The sequence below is a fragment of the Limulus polyphemus genome, unplaced genomic scaffold, assembly GCF_000517525.1.
Source record: "Limulus polyphemus unplaced genomic scaffold, Limulus_polyphemus-2.1.2 Scaffold322, whole genome shotgun sequence".
Classification (NCBI taxonomy): domain Eukaryota; kingdom Metazoa; phylum Arthropoda; class Merostomata; order Xiphosura; family Limulidae; genus Limulus; species Limulus polyphemus.
This window is the reverse complement of record NW_013665932.1, coordinates 137,637-151,373: the sequence shown is the minus strand read 5'-3', so window position 1 is coordinate 151,373 and position 13,737 is coordinate 137,637.

The following is a 13,737-nucleotide window of genomic DNA, read 5'->3' as shown; positions in this document are numbered from 1 at the left end:
TTCGCTATCAATAATACAACCCTAACGCTGGACTAAATGGTTATATTATTGATAGCGAATGACGCAGGACTAAAGGGTTATATTATTGATAGCGAATGACGCAGGACTAAAGGGTTGTATTACTGATAGCGAATAACGCTGGACTAAATGGTTGTATTATTGATAGCGAATGACGCAGGACTAAAGGGTTATATTATTGACAGCGAATGACGCAGGACTAAATGGTTGTATTATTGATAGCGAATGACGCAGGATTAAAGGACTAAAGGATTATATTATTGATAGCGAATGACGCAGGACTAAAGGGTTGTATTATTGATAGCGAATGACGCAGGACTAAAGGGTTGTATTACTGATAGCGAACAGGACTAAATGGTTGTATTATTGATAGCGAATGACGCATAGCGAATGACGTCAATAATATAACCCTTTAGTCCTGCGTCATTCGCTATCAATAATACAACCCTTTAGTCCTGCGTCATTCGCTATCAGTAATACAACTTTTTATTCCTGCGTCATTCGCTATCAAATGCTTGTTTATATCATTATATATATATATTTATAGTATAAATTACTTGATAAAATTGACAATAGTTCAAAACGAACGGGGCCCGGCATGGCCAGGTATTTAGGGCACTTTATTGGCAATCTGAGGGTTCGCGGTTCGAATCCTCGTTCCACCAAACATGCTCGCAATTTCAGTCGTTGGAGCGTTATAATGTGACGGTCAATCCCACTATTCTTTGGTCAAAGAGTAGCACAAGAGTTGGCTGTGGGTGGTGATGACTAACTGCCTTCCCTCTAGCCTTACACTGCTAAATTAGGGACGGCTAGTGCAGATAGCCCTCGTGTAGCTTTGTACGAAATTCAAAACCAAACCTCAAAGCGAACATTAAATGTTGAATCAGTTAATGTTCTGCCTGTGGAGAGTTTTTTTGTTTTTTTATTCAATATACTCTCGACGCCAGCGTCCTGTTCTTGTAAAAAAGAAGTACATAAACATGTACTCAATAACACTCAAGCATGACACTAACAGTAGTTTGATAATGTCAGCAAGCTTATCAATATATTTTTACTTTCCGTATCCACATTGAAAACCCTTTAAGAACTATGAAACTATTTACTTTATACAGGCAAGTTAGTTTCCACTAGGTGTCAAACGACACAGTTTGTTTTACGATTATTTACGCAAACAACCTTGCGCAACGTGAAACAGAGCAATAGGGTAAACACATAATAAAATGAGTCTTCATTTTTGTGAAGCAAGGAATACGTTCTAATGCTAACAATCTACGGGCAGAGTGAACTTTCGGATATAAAAATGGCACATATCGAGTGAAACAGAAGGCTCGAGTAAAGCAAGTTGCTGCCACTTCACGTAATAAAGCGATATTTTAGGCTTAGCTTGAGTCGAGTCCCTACTTGGCACACTTCCTCGGCTAAATATGACTCACATAGCCACGAAAAAAAAAAGTGTACTTATCTCAGTTCGCCCGTGAGCTATTCACGTACGCCAGTGGGAGTCGTTGAACTCAAGGCTAAAATATGTAGTTTTAGAAACAGTATGTAAGCTTTGAAACTGGAAATTAAAGCAAGTTCTGGCTCTTCCCCTTTCTCTCACCCGCCAATCAAAACTGGAGAAATCCAGCATCTTGAGTAGTGATGATTTCTAATAATGGGTATTTTTTGCCTTCGAACGATGCCGCGTAAGAAAAATGTAAGCAAGAACAAAGCACACCAGCGCTTATTTTAAGCGCTTATATTTAAACTTAAAACATTGTAGTCAAAGATGTTTATGGTATAAGTTATATCCTAAATATTGCGTGCCATTAAATTCCTGAAATGATAAACATTTATGATATATTATATATATATGACTGATCTCACTTTATGCATATATTCAGCAAAAAAGGTGAAGTATTATTATAATAATACACTAACAAAACTTTGTGCTTATTCTTCTTCTTCGTGTGCTGTATAATTATTCAAGTATGATGATGAACATTATGAAGAAACATTTAATTAACTAATCATCTAAACAAAAAATGCATATTTTTCAGCTGGTTGCTTATCAGGTTAATAAAAAAATATATAATTGTCAACTATGTGAAGAACATTTTTATCTATTTAGTGTCAACCTGTTATTAGTTAATGAGAGGGCGCGATGTTCGCAGAGGCTAAAGGTAATGTCAAAACTCACCTGTCGGTGTAAACAGTAATGAAAAGAGTGGGAGATACCACGCCATCTGCAATGCAGCATGAGCTTAACCTTTAATAATACATAGTTCATTATGAAAAATTGATGTTCCATCCCTGACACGCGCAGAGGATGCACGTGACACGCATTCAAGCAGGTGCAGGGATTAATTAGAGAGAGCCTTAGATCATAAGATGCGCTTCATTGATCAGGTTCACGAAACACAAGAGGAAAACGGATTATTAAATCATATAGATATGTCTGATGTCACACTGTGTCATCATTTATTAAGCAAAACTTCAAGTATACAAGACTTGGTGATTTTCACACTGAAATCACGACAGTAATATTCAGTATTACAACAAATTTATATCCGGACGATTATCATTGCATTTTTAATACGAAGACAGAAGCTTACTTTTTTAATTTAATTTTTTGCTTTCTATATGGCTCTAAAGATTTTGATATATTGACGTACGTGGCATAATTTCTGATAAGTGATAACTAACTGTAAATCATTATGTAAGTAGAAGGACACTCTGTAGAGCGTATACCTCCGTCACACGCAATTTTGATCATATTCGGCTCTCAAAAAAATACCAAATTGTGTCTGTATGTCCGTCGTCATCAACAAACACGAATCGTTTTTGGCAGGACGATGAGGTATAATATTCTATAAGTTTCATCAAAATCCGATCATTTTTGACTGAGTTATAGAGCAAAAATAGTGTGAAAAATCGGTCCCCATGTTAACAGATAGGGATTATTTGGATTTTCGTGATCTTGCTGTGACCTTGTTCTTTGACCTTGAACTTCCAAAAACTACTCATTTTTAACGTGGATCATTGTCCAATTGCATACCAACTTTTGTCAAAATCCATTTAGCCGTTTTCGAGAAATCCTACTGACAAACACACACACATAGGGATGGAAACATAACCTCCGTCTACCTTCGGTGGCGGAGGTAACAATGATGAGTTGGAGTCACGTAAAACGGAATATTTATATTATGGTACAAATCTTATGTTCTAATATTGTAAAAATGTTGGCTACATACGTCTGTTTGACTTCTAAGTAATAGGAGGTGAAGCATACATGGCTTTTGGTCCTTTTTATTTAACAATAAATAAACATACTCAATAAATGGAACATTCTGTACGCGTTTTTAATTCAAAGCAGTATTACACAAGTGTTCATTTCTAAAAGTAATTCAGAAATTTCTTATATATTTGTATTATTCATAATAACATTTTCTATATTCGCATTCGGATAGATGGCGGTATGGATGGTATGATTAATAACAATATTGTCGTATTTAACAGGATTCGAAAACAACTGTTACTTCACACTTAATACAAGACTTAAATACAAAGTTTATATTAAATTCATGCTTAATAATAGGTGATTCTATTTATGGGCCAAGCGTGGCTTAATGGTTAGCATATCGGGCTGAGGATGAAAACGTCCGAGGTGCGAGAAGTGGTTCTGTGGGGGCTTTATAAAACTGACAATCAATCCAGTTATTCTCTTCACAAAAACGAACAGAGACCTTGTGGCGGAGAGGGTGTGTGTGTGTGTATGGTGGCGTCTAATCTCTAGTTGTGCTTCTTAATTCATAATTATGGAGGCTACACTTAAATTCATGGGGTTTCAGGTCTAGATATTTCTCCCAAATAAACGTAAGATGCCGTTTATGTTACAATTTCCAGTTCCTTCGATTTATCTAAAATATTAGTCATATCGAAACTTCTTCTTCTTACTGAACTAAAACTAAAAAATGAGGTTATAGAAAAGAAAAGGAAACGAAAAGGATAAACAAATCTGTGTAGAGAAAGACTTAGAAAATCTGCCTTAAGATGCTCTATCAAAGTATATCGTTATTTCTTGGATAACCTGCTCTTTACTAACAGCCTCCCCACCCCTAAGCAACATGCATGCCAAACTAGCTTAATCAGTGATTTAAATCAACATGCCATCCCAAACTAGCTTAAATCAACCACAGAATGTAATAACGAAAACATATTACTGTATTTAGCTCGTTTATTTTTCTCAAACACTCGTTAAACTCCTCATCAATAAACTAAATATAAAGTGCTATCTTGTTCTTCTCTTGTTTTTTGTTACTAACTCTTCATAAAAAAACAAAATACATAAAGTGCTATCTTGTTCTTCTCTTGTTTTTTGTTACTAACTCTTCATAAAAAAACAAAATACATAAAGTGCTATCTTGTTCTTCTCTTGTTTTTTGTTACTAACTCTTCATAAAAAAACAAAATACATAAAGTGCTATCTTGTTCTTCTCTTGTTTTTTGTTACTAACTCTTCATAAAAAACAAAATACATAAAGTGCTATCTTGTTCTTCTCTTGTTTTTTGTTACTAACTCTTCATAAAAAAACATAATACAAACACGGATCTACGCAGTTTAATTGAAGTTGTTTTTTTTTCTGGAGCTTTGTTAAGTTTTAACAACTACATATATTCTGGTTGATAACTGACTTATTGGCTTCAGTGAATAAAAAATAAAAAAAACGTTCAGTTCAATTTCGTTATGCAGTCAAAAATATATCCCGATATCCCTGTTGCACACATCTGTTACAAAATTTGTGAATGTTTCGTCATCGAGGCCTATTATGTAAAGTCGTAAACTATAGTAAAAGTCATTTTGTGGTGACCAGCCTGTGGTCGATGTTACGAAATACAAGTTAGTTGTGACCCTTATTGTACTTAAAAAAAAACATGGTATTGGGCTAACTTACGTTATTATATCTAGCTTTTTTTTTATAACTCAAATGAAATTTATACATCTTTGAGAACATTAATTAATTGGCTTTGCAGGAGTACTACGTTGTTTTCAGTTTCACTATTGAAAAAGTACGAACCAGAATAATATCAAAGTGTGTTTTTGTTTGTTTGTTTTTGTTATATTTCTTTAAAAGTATCGCTTCTTCCCAGTGGCTCAGATGGGGCTTATAAAGCTAAAAATCGGGTTTTGATACCTAGAGTCAGCAGAGCACACAGGCAGCCTGTTGTGTGTGACAACAAATAAACAATCAAAAGTATATTTATAAATTTAAGTTTTTGTTTGTTTCGGTTACAGTGACTACAGCCATTATTATTACTTTATTTTATATAAACTATTACTTTATTTTTTCCAAATTTGCACCATTTAGTGTTAAAGTAGGTATAATGAAGAATAATTTTCATATAATGTGGTGCATAAGTAATTACAAGCATGGGAAAAACATTTGAACATATTTTTGATGAGGTGAATACACTTTTAGTGCGAGTGTGCAGAGAAGGCGATTGTTTTTAGAAACATTTGGACATATTTTTGATGAGGTGAATACACTTTTAGTGCGAGTGTGCAGAGAAGGCGATTGTTTTTAGAAACATTTGGACATATTTTTGATGAGGTAAATACACTTTTAGTGCGAGTGTGCAGAGAAGGCGATTGTTTTTAAATAGTTACAACTAGATATAACTACGAAATCACGATAAAAGCTGGGGGGAGAAAGTAACTTGGAGCATCTGTTTAAACCATAAGTTATAGTTGTCAAATTTAAAGATTTGGGGCTTCTTTCAAATTCTAAGAACAAAAACAATTTCAATGATTTAGAAAGGGTGAGTTCTTTTCTAGAAATAATATTAAAAAAAAAACAACAGTGTATTTGATATTAGTGAAACAGTCCCTGCTTGGACGACGGTAAGTCTACGGATTTACAACGCTAGAATCAGGGGCTCGATTCCCCCTGGTGGACAAAGCTTGGTGGCTTACACATGCATTAGTGAAATAGTAGGTATGGTAATGATTCAGAACGTGGAATATCGGCATGAACAACATTCCTAACAGTAGTAGACAGATGCTAGGTTTTTGATTGCATATTTATGATGCAAAAAAAAAAACAGATTGAAAATGCATTCGACCCTGGTTTTCTAATTCTAGGTACAAACTTTAACAGATGGATTGGAATGGATATATTGTGGTATGCCCGCGGACTTACGATGCTAGAATCCGGGTTTCGATACCCGTGGTGGGCAGAGCACAGATAGCCCCTTGTGCTTAATTACAAACAAACAAACAAGATATATTGTGTTTTAAAAGAAGAATAAAGAAAAGTGTCCGTTATGTAACAACGCATACTATAGCCCAACGTTTCGGGCAAGACATGTATGTTTTACTAACTATCAGCATTTTATGCAATTACAGGTTGTGACAGTATAAGATGCCCCCCCCCAAAAAAAAAAGGTAGAAAGATGGCAATGCATTGGTATATTAAAGGAAGGATGAGCAATTTAAAATCTAACAACAAGGGGAGCTCTTGAGAATTAACAGATGAGACAGATTTACTTGCATATAATTTTTGTCAAAGGTATCAACGAATAAACGGTGTAACTTTTTTAGACTCTTCCAGACTTTGATATAAGATATTCTGTCGAAATTCGAATATTATACAAAGAGAGCAATTTACCATTGTTACATTTATAAGCAAGCATTGTTTGCTAATCCCTAAGAACTGACGTGGTATTCCTGGTTTAAAGGAATCATGGCCCACAGGTAAACAAATCCCGCATAACAAGAGGTTTTAATAAAGACTTCGCTGAATGAAATGTTAATGTGAGTCCAAGCACAGAGGACAAGAAACAACTTAGTTTGGTGCTGTTTATTCACGCTTCACGTAACATTGTATTACATTTCTTCTGTGTTCGGAAGAAGAAATTAAAGTGAAATAAAAATAAATTCAGGTAACATTATAATGAAATGTGCACGATCAGCAGTGGAAATAAGGCGATCCAAGATCAGCAGTGGAAATAAAGCTATTTAAGATCAGCAGAGGAAATAAGGCGATACAAGGTCAGCAGTGAAAATAAGGCAATTCAAGATCAGCAGCGGAAATAAGCTATTCAAGATCAGCAGAGGAAATAAGGCGATTCAAGATCAGCGGTGGAAATAAGGCGATTCAAGATCAGCAGCGGAAATAAGGCGATTCAAAAGAGTGGACTTCCACAGTGAGTCTTGGTTCTTCCAGATCGAATACTAACTGTGTTCATTGAGAGGTTTGTTTATTTGTTGTGCTTTTTTAATTTCGCACAAAGCTACACGAGGACTATCTGCGCTAGCCGTTCCAAAGTTAGCAGTGAAAGATTAGTGAGGGAAGATAGATAGTCATCACCACCCACCGCCAACTCTTGGGCAACTCTTTTACCCACCATAAGTGGGATTGGCCGTCACTTTATAACGCCCCTACGGCTGAAAGAACGAAAATATTTGGTTGGAATGGGGATTCGAACCCGCGACCCTAAGATTGCCCTAACCACCTGGCCATGTCGCGCCTCATGAAGGGGTAAAATTAATTCAGTGTTGATGCTGCCTAAACTGTACATACAGTATATGTTCCCTGTGTGTACAAATATATATATATATATATATAAGTATCGCCCACTTACAGTGGTTCAGAGGTAAGTCTAATGGCTTATAAAGCTCTAAAAATCTGGTTTTGATACCGGTGGTGGGTAGAGTACAGATGACCTATTGTGTAGCATTGTGTGTAGCAACAAACAAATAGTCAAAAGTTGCTACAGTGACTACAATCGTTATTAGCCAATTCTGCCTTGATGCTGTATGAACTGCACATTCAATTGACCAATCAGAGAAACGGAAATACTTCGTGTGACACTCACAAGCTCAACAAGATCACACTGCCACTATCCCATGAAATAGCAATTACGTTGCTAGACCAGTTGAGCTACAAAACGTAACAGCTCAGACTAACCTTTGCATATGATCTCAACTGGATTTTGTATGGTTCAAAAGTTGAACTTTGATAAATCAAACAGTTTTGTAGACAAGAAATACATACTATAGGACAGGAAGATATGTAATATATGCATACCAAATTATCATGGTTAGAGACAAGTTTAGAGTTTATATTAATATTCTTCTCGAAAATAGACAAAATAACTTTTCAGTTTTAAGATAAAAATCTCTAGATGTACTACCAGGCAGTGTGTATGCGAAACCTTGGTTTCAACTGCACAGAACTATACTTGTGCAAAGAAAATGTGAAAATTTGGGAAAATGTTTAACCTGATTATGAAAATGTGACTTTGTCGTGAAACTTTGAAAGTAATAATTACTTAAAAACGCGACTTTTGAAATACGTGTTTATTTTATATTGAAATCGTAAACAAGTTTTGTTCAGGATTCTGTTCGTTTGTTTGTTTGTAATTAAGCACAAAGCTACACAATGAGCTATCTGTACTCTGCCCACCAAGGGTATCGAAACCCGGATTCTAGCGTTGTAAGTCCGCAGACATATCGCTGTGCCACTGGGGGTGGGTGGGCTATTCTGTTCGAGAGTGTTTCGAAAGTATCAGTTTGCACAAAGACAGACAGATGTGTTATAATATTACTTTTGAATGGAACTGTGAACAATGCTTAACATCCTCATGGATTTAAAATAAAATAATTGTTTTCTGAATTAAAAGATCAGTATTAAACCATCTGTATTTATTTTGAAGGTTGAAAACAAACATTCGAAAATGTATTCAAATTTAAAAAAAAATGAATTGAATGTTTTAGATAAAACATTATCCTGACATCAATCGTCAACATTTTGTTATTATAAAATAACAAGACAGTTAATAAAAAAACATTTACGTACCAAATCTATATACTTTATACAAAAGACGAAAAAATTAACGATAACTCAAGAATATCCCAGTTCTTGAGATTTTTATTTCATCACTTGACTTGTCTATTATGTTACAGGACACTCATCACTTCAATACCACTTGGTGTCCATAACATAGTTTTTCTGAAGATACATATGTTGTTTTGTATCATTTACATCTGTCAAATCTTAACTAACAAAGAACTGCAACAGAAATGGAACTTAAACCCTCTAGAAAAATTTGGCGCATAACTAATTGAGCAGATGCTTAGTGTCTTTCAAGTTTTCTCTAATTTGAGAGCACTTGAAACATTTTATTTTGGTAATCTGTCAGCTTGTATAACAAAATTAAAGACTCTAAATATATTAGGAGATAAAGTCTTAGACACTTTAAGTAAACGTCCTTATAACTCCAACAAACACGTAACCACTTGATAACATTTTTTTCTACCATTTAACGGCCTTCATCTAAGATTTCAAAATAGCTGTTATTTACCAAATATTCCGTCGTACAGTTTGACTTCTAAGCCTACTAAAAACTTGACTCTGAAGGCCATGCACCCATTTTGGGTTAAGGATTGTCGTGGCTATCATTCTGCATTTCAAATTGGCCACCATATTGGATTCTTAAAATGGCCGATATTTTCTACTTATTCATGGTAATTCGTTTAACCAGTAATACATCTATTAGCTGTAATAGTTTTCATGTGACGTTCATCATCAATTTTAGAATATCAATAATTTGCAAAGTATTTCTTCTTAACATTTCTGAATGTAATTCCAAAAGCTACTAAAACGATAATACAAAACTTGGCTAAAAATGGTTATATGAAACACGCATAGAGTTAATGGTCACATTTGAGTTTGATGCTACACATTATATATTTCAATGTACACCCATATACATGCAGCAAATCGTATTACATACCAGGGAGACTGGTTTCTACATTTGTTATCTCTTGAAAAACTATGTGTATAGTTTGTTGTTGCTGTTTTTTTACTTTTATTAGGCTCATTTATGCACCGAATATTCCAAAATATTGTACACATGTACCAGCTCCAGAGTATAGAACCTTAAGTGTTGCTTGAGTTATCATTAAAATATTTCGGAATTAATACTTCAAACCAGATTCCATCCACTTGCCTTGGAGCAGGAGCAACTCAACAAAACTTTTGATGGTCAGGAGACATCGCTGGTTTCAAATAATCCCCTGCTTTGCTTCTGGAGCTCTATATGTGTGATCCTGATGTGGCACGAATTGCCAATGACACTGAGGCCATGGTTGGGATTCAAACCAGAATAGAATTAATTGTTATTGCCTCCATCAGTGAACAGTCACGAGACAAGAGTGAGCCATTACAAATCTGTTTCATATGCTAGTACAAAGAGACATCTTCATATTAGAAGAAACACACATTAGGCTCATGACCAAAAAATATTCCCCAAACTTACAGAAGAAAACATTCTGGCAATCAAAATATTTGATCCTCTCTAATGAAGAAATCTGTTACAGAATTGTTATATAGCGATACCAGTCTGTTGGATAAAGGCCCCCAGTGGCACAGAGGTATGTCTGCTGACTTACAACACTAGAATCCGGGTTTCGATACCTGTGGTGGGCAGAGCACAGGTAGCCCATTATGTAGCTTTGTGCTTAATTACAAACAAAGAACAAAATCTGTTGGATAAAATAACCAAATGTAAGATATCAAAGAAATCAAACTGCAAGTCAACTTGAAAGCTATGATATATCAAAGTATCATGTTCAGATTGCTCATTGTCACATGTTCATCTCGTGAAGTAGATCTGAGAGGTATTTATAAACTTCGAATATTTGACTACCAATTTTACACCGATGAAAGCAAATGTCACTTTTCATTTAGCCTCAGATAAGATGAAAACGATTACAGCTCTATAAAAACCTCTCAGCACAAGAATCTTACAGCTGAATCTTCTGCACAATAACATGATAAAGATACAACAAATTCAAATAAGTGCCTCATAGTTTATAGTTGTTGTACAACTCGTAGAAGTTAAACCATTAGAGAACTGCAAGGACCTCAGCAATCCAGATGTCACTTATAAATACTTAAGCTCCTGCTTGTAGCTTCTATGTTACCCGGATTGAATTTCTTGTATTTGACAATTGCCCCATTGAAGGATCACTAAAGGAAGTAGCGTGAGAATAGAAAAGAGAGAGTGTGGCAGCGAAAAGAGGACATAAATTAAAGGATATAATCAAAAGCAGAGATGCTAGGAACGATTCTCTCACCCTACACCTGGCAGAGAAACTTATAGATAATGCTCAGTGGCATATCGTTATATCAATACATAAAATCATCATGTTAAGCAAAGCTGGCAATATCACTCACGGCATTATCTCATAGGAATATTTATTTATTTGTTTTAGAGCACAGCCACATTGGGCTATCTGTTGTGTCCACCACGAAGAATCGAACCCCGGATTTTAGCATCGTAAGTACTTAGACTTACCAGTAACCCACCGGGTGACTCTCACAGGAAGAAACTGATATACTGATGTTATTACAAACCATAGGAGTAGCAAAGGCCAGATTTACTGTTCATATTTAGGACCCAAACACAGATGCATTGCTTCTTGTCTTAATACATGCTCCTCTTCTTGATAATAAAGTAGCGATGGTGATGGATACAAGTGATTGGAATTGACTTGTTATGTTACAGCTGATTTACAATACACTTGGACTAGATAAAGCAAAGACCTTACGCAAGTATCATGCCCTGACTGGTTAGGACACAACAGGTTACATCAGGGATAAATCAAAGAAGGTATCATGTAAAACTTTCTTAAAGGAAAGTCTCAGTATTGCAGCTTCTATATCAGTTCTAAAATTGGACGCTAGCCTTATGATGATTCCTTCATATGATGTATATCAATTCCGCACGGTTTCTTCTGTAAGAAGGGTGTCAACATCCTTCAGGCGACACGGATTCATCTACTACTATGAATATATGGTGCATGAACTGAACATATCTGACAAGTTCATTGATAATCTGCTGTATGGAAGCAAGAAGAAGATAACCACTCAGAACCCGAGTTGCCCAAGGTTGAACCATCTCCAGCAGCTGATGTAAAGCTGGAGAGTTACATCCATGGTTCCAATAATCGGAACTCAGTGAATAATAGTGTGCCCCAGCAAGATGTTCATGTTAAAAAAAAAGGATTTAGTTTGCACAGAATAGTGTGGGTGTGAAGTGGACATGGGAATCTGTTAAAACATGAATGGCCAGCTACGCCTCGAGTACACCGTGTAATTAAAAATATACAAGGATGCATTTGTGTTAATTATTCAATATGGAAGCTAAAATAAAGGTATCGAATGTTTACATATTGAACAGAAGGTTAAACTATTTAATTAGAAAAATTTTGATCCTAAAAATAAAATTATAGTTTATAAGATTTTATGTTGCACATGGACAACATAATATTTGTAACCCTTCGTAAAACTATAGAGTATAGTCACTGAAATCATGTAACTAGGTTGTTTATAAGACTGTATATCAAAATATGAGGTATATATGTCATAAATAGTGCCTATTTTGAAATCCAAGTGAGCCACCCTTGGGAGTCTAAAATAAAAATGGTATCAAGTGGTCTTGTATTTCTTTATATTACGACACTTACTAAGATTGTATCCAAATATTCATATGGATTACAGAACCTGACAGGCTATGGTCTAACCATGAATATCGAGTACTCACATTGTCTTTGATAAGTTGGTAATTCAGACGATTACTGAAACTACGTTATTAAAGGAAGTAGGAAAGGTAATTCAGACGATTACCGAAACTACGTTGTTAAAGGAAGTAGGAAAGGTAATTCAGACGATTACCGAAACTACGTTATTAAAGGAAGTAGGAAAGGTAATTCAGATGATTACCGAAACTACGTTGTTGAAGGAAGTAGGAAATTCTTGGATTCATTTCATATGTCTCAACTTATTTTGATAAAGCTATACAAACTCCAAAAGGCATCCACATTACGTGATAATATGACAGAAATAGGCTAGGGACAGTGAAGAAAAACATACATATTCTGAGATATTAAATGTTATGAATCTAGTAGATATAAGAGAAAGAACACGTGAATGAAAAAAAATAAACATACAACTACACATTTGTAATTTTGTTGCATACAACTCAAACATTCACAGAGAAAAGCTCCAGTGTTATAAGAATGTAACAATGCTACACACAGTTTTTTAAGAAAGTAATGTTTCATACAGGATCAGTAAGATGATTATCATCATAAGTCCACTTTTTTTTAACCTATAATAAATATGTTGTTTAGAAATATACAATTCCGTTATTACCTCATTTTCTGTACATTATGTATATTGCATTTAATATTTACTATGTACACTTCTGGAATGGGACTTAAGGATGGCCAATTTCTAATCATCTTGTTTGCTGGCTGTTTCTTTACATGAAGGGGTACACATTTCTTAACAGTGACTTTTTATCTGTTGTGTTTATACTGACCTTTGGGGTAACATAAACAGCAAGATGCTCTAGCCTGACAGACAGAACTTTTGGCATCACCTGTGTTGCTGAGGGCAGTAGGTCTTTGATTAAGAGACATAAACAGCAAGATGCTCTAGCCTGACTGACAGAACCTTTGGCATCACATGTGTTGCTGAGGGCAGTAGTTCTTTGATTAAGAGACATAAACAGCAAGATGCTCTAGCCTGACTGACAGAACCTTTGGCATCACATGTGTTGCTGAGGGCAGTAGTTCTTTGATTAAGAGACATAAACAGTCAAGATAGCTCTGGCCTAGACTGACAGTAACTTTTGGCTATCACCTGTGTTGCTGAGGCAGTAGTT